This window comes from Mauremys reevesii, linkage group 4, assembly GCF_016161935.1.
Source record: "Mauremys reevesii isolate NIE-2019 linkage group 4, ASM1616193v1, whole genome shotgun sequence".
NCBI lineage: Eukaryota > Metazoa > Chordata > Testudines > Geoemydidae > Mauremys > Mauremys reevesii.
In genome coordinates this window covers 76635093-76651908 of record NC_052626.1, presented here as the reverse complement: position 1 = coordinate 76651908, position 16816 = coordinate 76635093, and the positions used below count along the sequence as shown (strand labels likewise).

Here is a 16816-nt window from a genome sequence, read left to right as displayed (position 1 = left end):
CGACGCCTTCTCCAACCCTCTGTCTTCCACAATATTTATCCTCTTCTGCACTTTCCCCACCTTTCTCTAATCGCTTCCCCCATGTCCTCCTCCCTCACATCTCTGCAGCTTTAGCATGCTGACCCCTATGTCTGGAACAGGCTCCTTTCTCCTGTTCACTGGGCAAGCTTTCCATTCCTTCAAATCCCTCTAAGACTGTTTCATCTTGGCTTGTGTCACTAGTCTCCAGGAGTTATCTAATCTTACTTTCACAATATTTTAAATTGCAGTGGGTATATATAAAAGTGAACTCTACAGTGAAATAACAAACATGAAGCCCCAGTGCTATATCTTCTAACTTCCCCTGCAGAAGTTTTCTAAATTATCTCTTCATTAAGATTAGTGGCTAATTATGTAAGTATAACCCATGCTTACAGTGTGGCTTTCTATCCTTCTCTAGCAGTTGACCCATACAGAGGTTGAGTCTATATAGCCTTTAAGGTAACAGTGCTGTGTCTTTTAGCTCAGACAGACCATGTGTTCAGATCAAATGTTCCAGATTCAATCCCCACAAATAACAAACCACACAGAGGCTTTTCTACTAACATGAAAACTTTTTCGATACAAACTGAACAAACTAAGGGAACAGGTCATGATGTACCACATACACTGGATGTTCCATTCCTCCCAGCTGGCAAGGTAGATGTGATCTCACACAAAATATGATCAATGACATAGTAGGTGAAACTACAAATATAAGAAAATTGTGTTAATAATACAGAACAATGAAAGTTGACTCCAGAAAAAAAAATGTCACATGCCAATAGATGACACTGTTGAGCAGGTTACATGCAGTCACAGAGGCAGAAAAGTCTATCCTGTATACTGGTACAGCAGTGATCCTGGGCCACAGTATCATTTTTTAAAATGGATTATGTCAGTGTGTTTTTATTTCACCTTGACTAAAAATGAACCTAAAGAAAGTCAAGAAATAAAGCCTTCTTCCAGGAGACATACAAGACATTGCACATCAGCTGCCTCCCAGGTAACCTGGATGGTGGCCTGAAAGAACTGTCCTCTCTAGGGGCTAGCAGATTCTTCAGCCTCCCTAATAAACTTTATTTTGGGCATCTGCTGAAGGGAAGACAGAGATTGGTAATGTGATGGCACTGAAACTGCAGGCTGGAGAGCAGAGGTTGCAGTTTCTTCTATGGTTTTTTTGTTTTTAAACAGTGTTGAGTTCATGGTACATTTAATTTATGATAATATTTATATTAAATAAAAGGTTTCAGATGGCTAACTTGTTACAGCAGTTGAAACTCATGGTTGGTCTTTTATTACTAGGTGCTCCAGTCAAGACCAAGTAACCCCATATCCTCTCTTGCCCTCCTCCTTATTCTAATTTTACAAGCCACCTTTGGCTCTAGGCATGAGGTTATTTCTAAAGGGGTAAACAGTCATAGAGTACCTGCAAAATCATCTGCCACTAGGAAAGTGCATTTTCTTCAATCCAGGGTACATGTTTACTGTTAAACTACTCTACTCTATACTAAACTACTGTAGCCATTTATTTCAAAACTGGCCCCAATGTTAGCACTTTAATGCAACATAATATTCCAGACTAATATGGTGACTCAACAATCAAAACTGTGCATCGTCAGCCTACACAGCTTTTACTTTTTGTTCAAGTCCTGGAATTGCTGGAAGGATATTGTTTTTCTTTTCTTTTTTCTTCCTTTTTGGCCGGTATAGAGTGCCTAAGCTCACTTGCCAGTTGTCAACCCAGCTTGTTTCTGAGGAAAGGAAGAATTCATGTGTAAAGCACCCAGGGTCTTAAAAACATAGAAACATGTGCTGGAGGATCATTGTGCCTGGTTGGCTGACTTCAGCAATGAGAGAGAAACAGAGAGAGGAGCTGCTCAACTGACTGGAACTAAATAGGGAAGAAATTTGAATGTTCCTTTTATCTTCCACATATTCTTAAAATAATATTTAGGCAATTCAGTCTTTGATAATATCACTGTACCTACATTTCTGCTGGGAAGCTTCTACTGCGGCGCTACATTCATTTGGTTTAAGGACTCTTACGGACCTTCCAATAGCAACATGCTGATACATATACTATGCAGAACGGTGAGCTTTTATAATCCCTCAAACAGTACATGGAAAACAGCATTAACTATGGAATTCTCCATATTTTTGCAATGCAAAAAATAATATCTCCAAGTCCAGCCATGAACTGGGATAAAATGGGAACTTCGTACAAGTGAGACATTTCATATTTTCATTTAAATAGTTGTTTTAATTGTACATTTTTCTATTCCACTTTCCCACACACTCCAAGCTGCTGCTTAAGTCAGATCCTAGATAAACTAGCTTGTCATGAAATCTGGCAATACTAAATGTTATCTGCTTCCTCTGTGCTATAAGGATAATTAATACTGTTTCAGTAACTTTAACATCCATCCTATAGAGTTAGCAGAGTTAAAATACAGAAGAAAATGCCTATGGAACATTACATTTAGGGAATTAGTAATCAAGTCCATGAAAGGTTAGTTTCAGGGAACCATGCAGGAATCTAAATTGGTCAAGAAGTAAACAGATAATTAAAATGAAGCATTTTCTCTGAGTAACTTTGCTAATCTACACACTTCAAGAATAACTTTTACATTAGTTTGTTGGCTACAAATTATCTTTACTGCTTAACCATCCAACAAAAACAAAACAACAAACAGAAAACATTGGCCTCATGCACACAAACACAGAGATCATCCAAACTCAAAGAGAAGTGCACCCTTCTCTCTATTGATCTTACTATGGTTAGGCTGCATCGTTACCGTCCAATCAACTGAAGTGATGGCGACCCTTCAATTCCCATTGTTGGCCTGCTGAGTTGAGGATAATTTGCACCCTACCAGAGTGGGCTAGGGCATCTTGTGTGTTCTCCATCCTCCCAGAATACGAAAGTTTTTCATTTCCAGTTTGTATGTTATCCACCCCCTAACTTTCTCTCCATCTGAAGTCTCCTTTACCTTAGTTCCCTTTTCAAAAGAAAAGAGTCCTGGAGATTCTCATAGGATTGTGTTTAAAATCCTCCTCCTGAGACAATGTAAATGTAAAAGCAATCGCAATCCATATGCCTCATGTGAAGATGAGGAGGGTCCAAGAGAAGTATAGTGGGAGGAAATAAATGGTAAGTTATACTGTGTCCGGAGACAGATTTGCCTGTCATATTCCTATACAGTAACATTGCTGCGGGATGGAATATCACTTGCAGAAAACAAGGGGAAACACAGCTATAACCAGCTTTCCTTGTTTAATCCCTCTATCAAGCTGGTATATGAGAACAGCCACAAATACAGCCAGAGACTGATTGACAGGCAAGATGTAATAATATGAGATTATTCAATTACTCTGTAGCAGAGGCCTTTTCATTAAGTGTTTAGTTTTACAATGCAATACCCATTCAAAAAAAGCCTCATTACATTTCTTCATACATAATGGAGCAAATTATCAAATAGGATGTGTCTTCAGCGGTCTTATGCATTGTAACCTACGTTATATATACATACATATACGCTTCAACACCCCTCTATCTCTGCCTATTCAGTATTGCCACATTTATACCTGTGCCTTCTAGAACAGCTAGCCAGCTGTAGATAATTCCATCAAATAGACACCACGTCTTTCAGTATTAGTCATTCATATTCATATAATTGAGAAGGAATAAGTCCCTAGCAATTCCACTTGGGGAACCAGGCATCTCAGAAATGTATTTACAAATGGATCTCTCACCTCTTTGGGAAAGCTAAGTGCTGTCAATGCAGCAATAAAACGCCTTCAAGTCCAGGATCCCTGATGCTACTGTGATACAATAGTATTTTACTTTCATTAAATAATTGGAAGATGGGAATGGCTACAACAGTCTCAGCATTCCTGAAGAAAATCACCTCTGGGGGGATCTAGGTTCAGACCCTGAATATCTCAAATGCCAAGTGGTTTAATAGATCCTAGGAAACGTTACCCTACAATAAAACATGCTGGACAAGGCAGTTACTTAGAACACCTGTATGCCTGATGCCACCTTAAACCTCCCTCTTGTGTCTCCCCTCCCATCCAAATAAATGAGAGGCGATAAGAAACCATTTGTGATTGGCACTTTAGTCTGATTTGGAAGGATTAGAGATATGGCCCCAAATATTTTGCAAATGCTGTAGCCTTAAAACAGTGCAAGATGCATTCAATAGGTTAATGAGACGCAATAGCAGAGAAACTCCACATAACAGAGTGGTCCACAAATCCTCAACAATTTCCATTCTGTCATCTGCTCCAGCTAACAGCAGCAGAAGCAGCTTTCTGTACTCGCATATTCATTGCTTCAGAGCAGACTGAAATGCACAGAGGAAAAATAAAACCCCATGATTTGTGAAAATACAGAGACTCCCACTGAAGTTATTGCGTGGGCTTTTTGTGCGTGTATGAGAGAGAATTCCTTTGGACTTTGAAACTAGAAAAAGCTTTCAAATGCTATTTTACCAACATTTCTCAATACTCTGGATCATTATTTTATAGGTACTTTAGCTCTGCAAATACTAGGTAAATCAAAAAGGAAATCAAAGAGAGGTCTGTGGGGGGGTGTGTGCAAATGACAAGGACAGAGTCCACAACACACCTACACGGTGTCACCATGCACTATAGGTGCACCATACTCCTTTTTTAGCTTCTTTCGATATGAAACAAATCAAGCATAAACATAAGGAGGAAGAAAGGGCAGGCAAGCCCCTGGACTTACCTTTTAGATGGTCCCTCCTAAAACTTCTCCAAAGGAAATTAAAAATTCCTCCAGATGGACTTGAATTCTTCTTTTTCTGTTTATTTTTTCAAGTCACATAGAAGCAAAATGATTAGTTTTCAAAGGTTCCATTTACTGATCTTCCATTCCCAGCAAAATGTGTCCAAAAGACTATGTCAAAAGTGAGCCCAGAACTCAAAGGCAATTGGGAAAGGGTGTTTGGTGGGGGGAGGTGGCTGAGGGACCAGACTGTGAAATTGAGTGCCCTGGATATATTAATCTCCACTGTACACGATACCTGGCTTCTTGCTCACCAAAAACTGTAGTGCAAACTGTCAGTAGTAGCCTCCAATAGCTGCTGTGTGTGCTGCAGATGGTATGTCTCACTGTTACCTTCTCAGATGGGTAGAGGATTCAAAGAACAGCAAAACACAGGGGTCCCCTCCAAACCAGGTGGATTGCCAGCCACTCACTCACTCAGTCCAATTAATCAAGACAAGAATGGCTCCGTCACCAGAGGTATCTCCTTCCAGAGTGCACAGGATTATGGCAAGGTTATTAATCTTGCTTTGCTGCATCCCCCCACCCCCTACATTCAGCAGCCTGCATTGAGATGATTGCCAGCTCTGTCTCTGTCCCTGTTCTACTGCATTTTGCTCAGCCCTCTGTTGCTGCAAGTGAAACACAGAGGAGGGAGGAATACTAATAAGGTGGTTAGCTACAGTTTCTTCAAGGCATTCTACGTACTCTGTGTGTGTGTTGTGTATGTGTGTGTATTTTCTGTGGGGGAAGTCTCTAGATTTAGTTGCAGATCGAATGGGAAACTGTTTCCACACTGCTACAGAAGCTTGAATTAATCTGGATTATTACTTTCAAGGAATACCAGAGCCCGAGATCTTATTTTATTTAGGATAAAAGGAGAGTGCTAAATGCTTTAGAAGCCTAGGGCCATGGCCTGGCAGTTGTGAGAGAAACAATATTCAGAGAGAGAGAGATTCATTAGGCTAGTAAAAAGGCTCAAAGGGACCTAGGCAATATTTTAAATCCACCTCTACACTACATATAAATGATTTTTAAAAGCCGCCCCTTCCTATCAATCTTGAGATGGGAAACAAATATCCAAAGATGAGTGATTATTGGTATAAAGAGACAGATTTTTGATGAGGTGAAAAAAACATTAGTGAGTCAAGCAGGGTTTGAATTGATAGACATAAGACATTATGGTTCCAGGTGTGCTTGATAATTCTCTGTTTCTCAATGAAATCTATTCTTCTACAGAAATATTTCAGTGATGTGACATGAGTTTGAAGTTATCAGCACAGTGTACTTCAATAATATGACGCCATGCAGCCACCAGAATGGAATTGTAGTACTGTATATTGGTTAAGTAGTGGCCCTTCATCGGTGCATTAGCCTTTGAGCATCTGGGGCGTAGAAATCCTAGCTGTGGAGCACCATTCACATTGAGGTTCACTCTCTTGGAAGACTCTGCTCAGCCAGTGATGTTTTACTGGGTTCTTCTGTTTAGGTTCAGCATTCAAGCAATGTTGTGCAGGCAAATCTTTTAGTATTTAAAACCCGGTCTTTTCCAGAAGATTACACTATATATTATTCAATTCAGGAATCAGAGAAAAGGACACCTACAAACAAAGAAAAAAAAAACTTTTCAAGAGATGTGAATATTTTTTGATGTTATGACTGTGTTTAGACTGGATGGCTCAGAGGCGTGGTATTGAGATATTGAGCCCCCTAAATTAAGGGTTTGAATCCAACTCTGGCCAGCAGTAAGTGCTATCAATACCAGACAGAGATAGCTGGTCAAAGATAAATGTGAAATGAGGTGGGCTCAGCATACACATGCCCACATCACAAATATAACCTTCACAATTAGCTTTAGTCAAACCCCTTGTTGGTAGCATTGGGTCAAGGACTGACAAATAAATGGTGACTGAATGGGCACAAAGATGGAATTATCTTCCCACAGTTTTAACTGGTCCTTCCTCGACAGGGTTCAGACCTTTTTGGTTGGGCAGCATGGGGAAACTGCATCTGGCACTGCTATTACTGCTCGAAATAGAGGACTGCCATATTCAGGGCAATCAATTCCTCACCTCTCAGAAATATTCCCACTGATTATATGGAAGTACTGAATAAAGATGCACTGTTCGTAAGTGAACTCTGCAACCATGAAACTCTGGACTGTGGGTTTACCAGATCATTCAACTTAAACGGGGCTGGATCTGCTTTGCATTTGGATGGGAAAACAGAAGATGCTACAGGGAACCGGTTCAGAAGATTGAAAATATAGCCTTCTACCACTGACCAACCAACCCTAATTTAGCTCACACGTCAATCCCTAATTTAGCTCACACTCCAATTTTAACAAATGATTGTATTAAAAATCTTGGAACAAGACGTGCTGAGCATAACTGTTCCAACTCTTTGGTTTAATGTTTCAATTCCTTCCCCTCCACACCACCCAGAATTACCACCATCACTGTCTGTAAACCTCTTAAGGAAGAAGCTAATTTCCTTAAGTCACAAACATCAATGACACTATCTAAACAATGGGAACAACAGATGCTCTTTCCAAATAAGGACCAAACCAATACTCCACCATGGTATTAGTAGGCTCAGTGATTCTCAAGAAGCTAGGTTTGCCACTTGTGATCATTAAATATCCCATAGAACTTTCTGTAAGGAAGAACCAGTGTCCTGGTCAAGTTCCAGTGTGGACAATCACAATCTGACGCACTAAACTTATCTGTCTAGTTACAGGTGACTAAAGCATTCTATACTTCCTATCCTAAGGATTGTTGTGGTGTGTGTTGTCAAACAACTGTAACCACCAAGATGATTTGAGGAATTCACACCTTATACTTAAAAGTTCTGGGATCGTTCTGAATAAGAGGTTCTATATGAAAGAGACTTTCCATTATAATTTATTATTTCTGCCTCAAATTAACTGCATATGAAGGAATGGAATTTAATAAAGGATGGTTTAGAATAAAATGATTGTTAGCAGCAATTCTCAAACCATAGCCACTTGGCCACCAGTCTCATTCAGTCTCTGGAGAGGTCCATATTATAAGAATAGATGTCTCTAAAGATAAGGTAAGAAACAGACTTAAATTGCACCAAGGGCAGTTTAGGTTGGACATTAGGAAAACCTTCCTGTCAGGTTGGTTAAGCACTGGAATTAATTGCCTATGGAGGTTGTGAAATCTCCATCATTGGAGATTTTTAAGAGAAGTTTAGACAAACACCTGTTAGGGATGGTCTAAATAATACTTAATCCCACCTTGAATGCAGGGGACTGGATTTGAACACCTCTCGAGGTCCCTTCCAGTCTTATGATTCTATGTCTATTTTGCCCCCTGCCACATATGATCACTCCATGATAATGTGCAATTGGGACAAAATATCTTCTGGAGTCTCAAGTTACTTTTACAGGATTCTTATGCAACCAAAACAACCACTAAGATCCCATCAGAGCCTCTGATCACAATCAGTTTATGCAGTTTAGAAAACTAAAGGACAAAAACTAGAGCCATCTACAAAAAATACAAACCAGACAGATGTGCTGTCTCTAGAGCTCCTTCTCTTAATTTCCAGCCTACAACACCTTCCTCTCTCTGAATATAGCTGATCTTCCTGTTAGGTTCTAACTCTTACCTAAACTCATCTGGACCAGCCACTTATCAACAGGGAAAGTGAGTTTTGGAAGAAAATAAACCCAAACTCCTCTTGCCCCTGCCCAAAAACCCCAACCTAATTATAGAGGTGATATCTGACTCCTATCAACATAAATAAAATTATTGTCATTCTTTCCCCCCTTGAAAGATTGATTTTACAGAGGATCTTGCATTTATCTTTGATGTTATGCCTTTTCTTTCTTTCAGAAGAGGGGGAGAAGGGTCAATTATCAAAAACGGACTTCTTCAAATTACAGGTCTGGATCTTTCTTTCAGGCATTTGTCTTTGTGGTGAAAACAACTTGGTTGATAAAACATACAGGGCACCTTTGCTATGTTGTTTGAGAAACAGACCAAAACTTACTAAACTAAAACAAGACTGACCAGTGTGGGTTCATCACTGCGGTGAGTAAAAGCATTGATGGTCAAATCAGATTTTTACAATCTGTTTAGCTCTCTAAGAGATTATTAGTAGCAGATTCTTTTTAATTTACCTTTTTTAAGGTTAATGATCTTTAACTCAACACAGAAAAAATATTTTAAAGCTATAAACCATAACTATTACATGTGTCTCTTGGATCACTGAAAGATTCAGTACATTTGTTAAAGTCCCTGGAACCTTTAGCTGTTCAACTGCGCCTCAACTTTGGGCCTCCTTTGCCTGTGAACATGATTCTGATATTTACACTGGTTCCACTTTTTTGACTGCCTATAACAATAGGGTGAGTGGGACAGTTTCATCGATATTTCAATCCTTCAGAGATTTTCATTCTCTCAGCAGCTGTGTCTGAGTTTCCTTCTTAGTCCTACTAGTGTGAAAAGGAATGCAGCAAGCAAGCTTTGTACTCATCTTCACAGTACAGGTGTGGCTAAGAGAAACCCTTCAAAAGAGCTAGGAAATTCAGTGTAGGTCAACAGAACACAGCCTCTTTAGTGACTCTATTCCTCATGCAGCCTACAAGATCTGAAAGGCAGTAATGGCCTCTCAGAGGAAGTTATTTCTTAAACATGTGCATTTGTATTATGTTTTGAAAATGCAGAAGTACTAAGGGTTTTTATTATTTTACATAAATTTCAAGTGGATATGCTAGGGAGTGGAGTGTGTAAAGGACTGTACTAGGCTAAGATTCCCTTTCCCCATATCCATCAGGAAGGTAAAAGGGTTCTAGCTGGTAACTGTGTTCCTGGGAGGAAGGATTTTGAGATAGGGAAATTCTGCTTCTTACCAGACATTTTGAACATAAGCTGAATGGGTCTTCTAACCTTGCTCCAGTTTGGGTCTGAAATAAACATGTCATTTGGCTCTGGGACCACTAAAACTGCTGAGGTTTCATTTGTATGATCAATTGGGTGAATGCGGAAAGATGAAGAACACATGAATCCTTTTCTTTATGGGACCAACACAGTCTCTTCTTCACCTGGACTATTTAGATGTTTTTCTATCAAGCAGAAACTATATAAGAGAAACTAATTGGCATGTTTTCCTTAAACTAGGCAAATTGACTGCCCAAGACTCCCTGTTGAAATAGAGGCAAATCAGAATTTTTACACATTACAGCTGCACTTGCAAGTTTTTTTTTTAAAGGGGCAGTATACTTGCTAAAGCAGCAGCAATAGGCATGCTTATGAGAGGGATTCTAAAGGAGAGAATCTAGTTATATGCCTAGGCTGATGAAGTAACTGCATTCAACTGCAATCCCCATAATTATTTCATAAAAGTTAGAGATGGAAAATACTTATTACATCATTGAATCCATCTCCCAGTCAGTACAGGATTGCTCCCTAATGTATATTTACCAGGCCTTTGTCAGCCCAATTTTAAGTTTCCCCATGCATTGGGACCACCACCACTTTCCTTAGGAGACTGTTCTACTGCCTAATAGACCTCAAATACAGTTAATGTTTGTAAAGAGCTACTGTAAGTGTATGTACTACGTTGTATTATCTCAGAAATAGATCCGTTGATGGAGCAGGGCTGGGGGGGCTCATACATAACAAGGTTATGCTATTGTGGGTTTAAACAGCTGTTATTTTCAGTTTAATATTTTTGTCAATTTGCTACAGCCTTGTCCGTGATATAAAACAAGAAATTTATCAACCTGTCTTTTCTTGACCCTCGCTAACAACACCTGCACATCACCATGGTCAACAGTTTTCCTGGTTCTAAACTTTTTCAAACCTTTCAAAGGAAAGAGAAAAGTTAGAGCCCATCAGTTCAGTTCTGACCTCAAATTCAGGCTGGTTTTTATTTTGTCCAAACCAGTTCAGCCATTCCTGGTACAAATATAAAAATACCCATGACATAGTTTCAAGTGAATGAAACTATGTATAGATGCTTATGTCTCATTAGTTATAGAGCAGTTACTACAAATGGTATTGGCGACACTATCAATTACTGACAATTCCTCAAGGGTAGGGGTGAAGTTGGTGCAACAATGGTCTGGCTGAATGGGTCAGCTTGCAGGACTATGCCTCAACTCGCATTCAGACAAACCTCCTTTGAAGTTGAAAGAGGACCATGGTCCACTCATTCCTTGACTATTCTGCTACAAGTGCCATCAAAGGTGCCAGTTGTGAAGGGGAATGTTCTTGTGAGGTTGAATCTGGAGACTGGGTCAAGGATTTTCAAAGGCACCTATGGAAGTTAGGCTGCACTGCCAGCTGTCATTGAATTTCAAATGTATTTGATCACCTAATTCCTTTAGGTTCCTTTGACAATGCCAACCGACACCAGTGAGCAGCCATTCTTTGCCAGCACTTTCTGGTCAATATCTATCTGGGCTGGAGGATACAGAGGAAAATGTTTCTGTGTACTATTATTAACATATGGAACCTCTACCCTCTACTTACATTGAATTGATATAATAATCAATAGTTGTGTGTTAAACCACAGTGTCCCCCGTGAATGAGTGAGTACATGTCCTGTGTTGCACCAGTTTTAAGATCAATAGGGTGAGAATCACACTTAGAGTCTCCCGACCTAGGAGAATCACTAGGAGTAAACAAAGAACAAATATAGTGATCACAAACAGTCACAAGTATTATGACTATGTCTGTATTATAAATTTCACTAAGCAGATAATTAAGGTTACAATCACAAGCATGCATACAAAACCTGAGGGAGTCCATACAATAGCTAATGCTGTATTCATACTCCCAACAGGTGGTCAACAGAGGGGTGGTTCCTGATGGAGAACCATCCTATCCATATCAGGGAACCATTTTTTGTCCTGTGTTATGACCACATCTACTGCCTTGTTCATATGCATGAGAGTTCCAACCCCCTTTTCTTTATCTGTAGCTCCACACCCCATAAATTTTGCCATATCTTTCTTCTCAGAGGGGTTCTCTTAGATCCCCTTAGTCTCATTAGGATCTCATTAGTAGCTATGTAAACGTGTTCCCATAGTAACCTGTGGTGAGAGCAAAACTTTCCATGATGTTACAATGATGTGTCTAGACAGGTACATTGTGGCATATTTTCACAAACATCACCTACTGGCACATTCTTTATGATAATCTTGCAACTTTACTGGTACAGAGTTATTCCTGGGTTACCTATATATGTCAACATTCTTTAAGCCCGAGGCTAAGTATGACTAAGCTGAAATCTTACTTTACTTATATACTGCCTACATACTCATCGCTCATAAAAAAGTCTTGATCTTATACTCCAATGACCGTGTCCTACTTATATCTATACCTTATACACTTAAATCTATTCATCACACATTGATTAAATATGAAATAATAAGTTAACCATGACAATAGATAACACAATTAAATAATAAAATAAAAATAATTGGCTACAAACCATAGCATCATTCCCACCTTAATAAACTTCAGACTTTCAGCAAGCGTGCTCAGAACTATGGTGATGGGCACTGCAATGAAACACTAGAGAGATTTCCTCAGGCACATTTTGGAGGTGGAATGAAGGTTAAAAAGAATGCAGAAGGTAAACTGCCTCCAGTAGATCCTAAAGTGATGGGTGTATCCTATCTCCTGGTTAGCTCAGTAGGAGATCAGAGAGATAGAAAAGCTAAGGAAACACCTGGAGAGAAAAGTCAAATATCTCTTCTATGAATGTCGGGAGCAGAAAAGTTGACTTTGAGCAAATGTGAAATGCCCCAAGGAATATTGATTGGAGTGAGAAAATGTGCAGAAAATCTGCTGCAGAAAAAAAGTAGAAAACGTTTGAGAGTAAAATCCAACTGGGTTTTGTATCAACAAGGAAAGAATGGAGGGTAAGGGAGGTTAAGCAAGGAAATGAAGTACAATGAGGGATTTAGGGAGTCATTGTACAAAAACAAAATAAAACCAAAGAACCACCCTGAAAGCCTTGTTTATGGCTATAAAGTGATTTAGGAAGAAAGGGTCAGATCCTCAGATAGTGTAAACTGGATAGCTTTGATGAAGCTGAACCAATTTACTACACCAAACAAAAATTTGGCCCTAAAAATTAAATGTATACAGTATAGGGACAAGAGAACAATATGTTAACTTTCAAACAGGGTCTTCTTTAAGGAAGAATAGGATAATTGTGTGTCATAAAGAGGTTAGTAATAATTAGATGAAATTAAGGTAAGTAAATATTTAAGTTGGATATCAGACAACTTGTATGATGCAATGTACTAGACAGTAGAATAATAATTTAAAAGAAATGGTGAAAGCCCGTTGACTTAGACTATTTAAAATGAGACTGGAAAAAAACAGTAGTAAATGTACAATAGGGAACAGTCTTGCAATTGGCGGGGAGAGAAGGTAGGTGACCTAATGCAGCAGGTGTTTTCCATCTCTAGCATTTATAATCCTGCAGGGAAAAACAAAAAGGCAAGTGGAATGCAACATGAAGACACAGAATACAGATATCAGGATTTCATTACTGAATGAAACACTGGGAATACATGAACAGGAAAAATGTGTTCAGCTCTGCTCTCCTTTTTAAATGATAACATTCTATGGCAAACTATTCCAGACAGTTAGTAGCACCAACTTGAGCTAAGATTGCCTGACACTTCTCTTATTAAGGCTGTTCCCAATTTCTTCTAACTTTAGTAAATGTCAACTATTGGGCTGAAATTTTCCATTCTGTATCTTCCCCAAGTTTTTGGAAAGTTTCAGCAAAAATAGTTCAGGCATTTCTGAGAATGGGATCAGGGAAAAAACACTGTTTTGCCCAATATTTTTTTTAAAAAATAATCTTACAACTGTTTTCTTAATAAGTTCTAGTGCCTCCGTGCTTTAGAGCAGGGACTTGAAATGTGGCAGAGGGAGGGAGAATCAGGGGTGTTCCTTTTGATGCTCCTGTGAAAAATCACCCAGATTCAGACCTGTAATGAGACTCTGAAAATCTCAGTTCACACAGGCTCAGTAGAGACGTGCTAGAGTTTGACAAGCACATTCTGAAGGTTTTGTTGACAATAATCATGTTGTAGCCTAGGGTCTAAATAGGACAGTCTTTTGAAATTGCTGCTCGGGGCTGCTGTGGTGCCAAGCACTGGCACTGAGACTAGGGAGATAATCCTTTCCTGTGCTAAGGCTGTTGTGTAAATAAATACATTAATGTTTGTGAAGCACTCCTACTCCAGTGATGAGCACCATAGAAAAGCCGGTGAGAAAAAAATTAATAATTCTCTCTTTACAGCAGTCTTTGAATAGGGTGCAGTAAATAAGGCCCAGAGCTATACTTCGAACAAGAGGATAAAACCAGCCATTTATAGCTTCCCATTTAGTGAGCACTGTCTATCACTGAGTTTTCCTATGGAAAATATATATATAAACAAACAGCCCTAAGCTCCCTGGAAGCCCCCAGCGTACAGGAATGCCATTGGCAAGAGGAGGAGGAGGTGTTTTGGGGTGGGAGTGGGAGTTGCTGGAGCACACCATTCCAGCAACTCCAGGTGGCAGCACAACCTATAGACAGGTAAGGCTGCTAAAAGTTAGAGCAGTTCACAGAGCTGTCACTAGGTGCTCAGCACCCACCAGTTTTTTTCCCCAGAGGTGCTCCAGTCCTGGAGCACCCATGGAATCGGCGCCTATGCTCAGGAGTGTGGATTTTTCACATCCCTGAGAGATGTAAATTCCTAGTATAGACCATGCCTTGATCAGTTTAAAATAATGTCTTCAATTAAAGCAGTGGAATTCTGTGTGTATACAAGCTCCCAGATCAGCCTTTGCAGTGACTGCAGAGCAACATTAGGTGCTCTACCCACCATTCCTCCCAGTTAACACTCAAGGGGCGGTTAAACCTGTGTCCCCAAAGTCAGCTCAGAGCAATAAGTCATGAAGTCTCAGTTTCATGTGCAATAGCGAGAGCTTTAGCCACAGGGCACCACATAAGTCCATGGACTGCATCTTTAAATAGATTTGGCTCCTTAGGTTACATGAGTCCCCTTGGAAAAAAAGTGTCCTTAACAAAACGTAGGCATAGAAATCACTGCAATTTGGAAAATCTGCAGTAGTTAGGGGTTTCTATTGTTATTACAGAGGAACATATTTCTAACTTCACAGACCAATGGACATTACTGAAGAATGACCCTGACCAATATTACTTTAGACAGTCAGCAGCCAAAGCAATAACGTTTACTAATTGTCATGTTCCAAAGGGAGGGGCGGGGGGAAGAGTCCCTAGTGTCATTGACTAGGTGGAATAACTGAACACTGGAATAAACTGTACAGCCGGGTGATAGTGTTCAACTTTAGAAAGATTGCTCTTCTCATTAATAAGAGAGATATGCTTGTGATTTCATAGAACAAAAATACAGGTTATAAGTATTTTACCTCAGGCTTCTAAAAGGCATATCAACAAGCTGCTGCCTCACACATACATAATAGCACTTTGCCATTCATCCTAAGATTTCAAAGAACTTTAACCAGCAAGCATGAACAGCACCTGTGTGAGATTGGTTAAAGGTCACTTTACCTAACATTAAAGGGCAGCCACCTCTAGAGAGGAATGTTACAGCTGATTAACAGCCCCCCAGCAACACTATAGCTATCTGTCCTGCAAAAAAATAGATGTATTTTTACATCAAGATAGCTATGTTGATGTAAAATCCCAGGGGAGGCCAGGCACAGGTAATTTTTACCTCAGTGTAGTGTGGCAGAGCTCTGACCTTGCCCCCATGGGTCCTGCACTTCTAGGCAGTTTATGCTCACCTCAGTGGGTTCACTGTGACCCTCCACGTAGCCCTTCTCTTTCTAGGGCCAGCGTTACAGTCTACTGAGCCCTTTTCATCATAGGCCTGCAAGGAGGTTGGTGAGAGAACTCCCACAGTCTCTGTTGTCCCTGGGAGCTTATTTCAGAACAGTTTAGCCTCCTGTAGCAGTGGGCTGGGGAGAACCTGGGCCCGCCCTCTACTCCGGTTCCGGCCCAGGGACCCTAATGATAGCAGCTGTTGGCAGCCAACCTTTCACTGCCAGAGTTGCTACATTTCCCTGGGCCACTTTTCCACAGCTCTCCTGCTTCTCCCTTCTTCACTCTTACCTTAGGGCTCCCTTAACGATGGTTTGAGGGTGTCTTCAGTAACCAGCCCTTCAGCCACACTTCCTCTCTTCTGGCTCCTTGGCTCTCCCCTGCCTGACTGGAATGAGCCCTTTTTATAGTATCAGCAAGGCCTTAATTAGAGTCAGGTGGTCACATTAACTTAATGGCCTCACCTGATTCTTTGCAGGTTAATTAGAGTCAGGTGTTCTCATTAGCCTGGAGCAGCCCCTGCTCTGGTCACTCAGGGAATAGAAAACTGTTAATCCAGTGGCCAGTATATCTGCCTTCTGATATTCTGCTGTACCCAACTGGCCTGGGTCTATCACAGTAGCTAGTCACAGTCAACCCTGTACTTCCCACCTGGGATTTACTTAGACAAACTAAATTGAGGAACAAAACTACTGTGCTCCACCAGGGTTGTACACAGAGAGTTATTTCCATGTAAACAAACACCTATTTCTGCACTGAAGACATAGCCTATACAGTAATTTAGGAAAGCAAATGAAGAAGAATATTAAACTAAAGAGAATTTTTTGGCAGGGAAAATATAATTGCCCGAGCTGGAATGTGGCCTTGTTCACAGAACTAACATTCTTCTCTTTCAAAAAAATTAAAAGGGGTCTTTAAAACTGCACAAGAGGTCCAGGTCTCAAGATTTACATCTCACATAAGAGGTGGCACCTCCAGTAACATATTTCCCACAAACAGCATTCTAAGAATTGGTTTAGTACTGATTCAGAGAAGTGCATCCATTCCCAAGTCATCAGTGCCACTTCCTGCAGCAGCTAGATGTGTCTTAAAAGGTCCCCATCGCATCGAAATTCAGAACCAGCAATATACTGCTTACAACTACCTTCCTCA

At 40.1% G+C, this 16816-nt stretch overlaps 1 long non-coding RNA gene across 1 annotated transcript in view; it reads right to left on the bottom strand.

The window, feature by feature from the left end:
• Nucleotides 1-629: 629 nt before the first annotated feature.
• Nucleotides 630-16816, bottom strand: part of LOC120405008 — an 89137-nt gene continuing 72950 nt past the window's right edge. The window contains exons 2-3 of the long non-coding RNA XR_005598313.1: nucleotides 4772-6411; nucleotides 630-726 (exon numbers count right to left, since the gene is read on the bottom strand). This is a non-coding gene — a long non-coding RNA (uncharacterized LOC120405008). The remainder of the gene's footprint in view (nucleotides 727-4771; nucleotides 6412-16816) is intronic.